Source organism: Saccopteryx leptura, chromosome 3 (assembly GCF_036850995.1).
Source record: "Saccopteryx leptura isolate mSacLep1 chromosome 3, mSacLep1_pri_phased_curated, whole genome shotgun sequence".
NCBI lineage: Eukaryota > Metazoa > Chordata > Mammalia > Chiroptera > Emballonuridae > Saccopteryx > Saccopteryx leptura.
Genome location: NC_089505.1, coordinates 14,028,595 through 14,030,016, shown reverse-complemented (window position 1 = coordinate 14,030,016; position 1,422 = coordinate 14,028,595).

Genomic DNA, 1,422 nt, shown 5'->3' with positions numbered 1-1,422 from the left:
GCTCTTGAGGGAAGGCCACGGAGTCATCCTCGGTTGCTGGGGCCAACTTTCCTCCAACCATGTTTGTGGAAGGGGGAGCAAGAGAAAGAGAGAATGAGAGAGAAAGAGAAAAGGGGGAGGGGTGGAGAAGCAGATGATCGCTTCTCCTGTGTGTCCTGACCGGGAATCTAACCCAAGATACCCACACACTGGGCTGATGCTCTACCACTAAGCCAACCAGCCAGGGTAGCTTTACTACTTATTTTAATTTACCAAGTTACTAACGCTACCTAATACAGAACTCTACTATCCTCGTGTAGCAATGTAGTATTAACTCCACCTACCAAAAATAAATAAATATGTCACTTATACCAGTGAATGCTACCTTGTTTGGAATCAAGGGTTTATGCCAGTGGTTCTCAACCTTTCTAATGCCGTGACCCCGCAATACAGTTAGTTCCTCATGTTGTGGTGACCCCAAACCAAAAAATAATTTTGGTGGCTACTTCATAACTGTAATTTTGCTACAGTTATGATTCGGAATGTAAATACCTGATATGCATTATGTATTTTCAGATGGCTTTTAGGTGACCCCGCCGGGGACACGACCCACAGGTTGAGAACCGCTGGTTTATGCAGATGTAAAAATTTCGGATCTGGAAATGAGATCATCCTGGATTAACCAGGTGGGTCCTAAATACAATGACAAGTGTCCTTAAGGGAGAAGACAGAAACACAGAGAAAGCAACTGAAGATGGAGGCGGGGATTGGAGGAACGTATCTATACACCAAGGCATACCAAAAACTGTTGGCAGCTATCAGAAGCTAGTAGAAAGGCATGGAATGGATTCTCCCTCAGAGATTTCAGAAGGAGCTGATCCTGTTGACACTTTGATTTTAGACTTCCAGCCCTTAGAACTGTGAGAGGAATGATTTGTTCTGTGGTATTAGGCCACCTAGTAAGTGGTAATTTGTTACTGCAGTCTTAGGGAACTTATCTACCTTACTAATTTTTTTTTCACTTGACCTATCGTGAATGGAGATAGGCTTGCCAGCTAATACAGACATTTCAGACCCACTATGTCATTCTCAGATTTGTGATCTAGGACCTCTTAGGCAACAGAGAAGTATTATATCCCTGAGAGTGCCTGCAATTTTATTGTTGTTGCTTATGGATTTGAAAGTGATTCTGTGTGAGGAAAGCTCAATGTTTATTGTATGAATTCAACATACTAAAAGAAAAAGGGGAAAACAAGATCTTCAAAGTATTTTTTTGAGGCTGGGAGTGATCTAATTAACTCTCTAGTGAAGTTTTGAATGTGGTATTTTATTGTTTTTTAAAAAAGTTTTTAAACATTATTTGAACTGGTTAACGTATATAAATGCTGCAATCCAACTTTTCTAATAATTTAGTTGATTGGTTGATGAAAATTTGGATTCAGT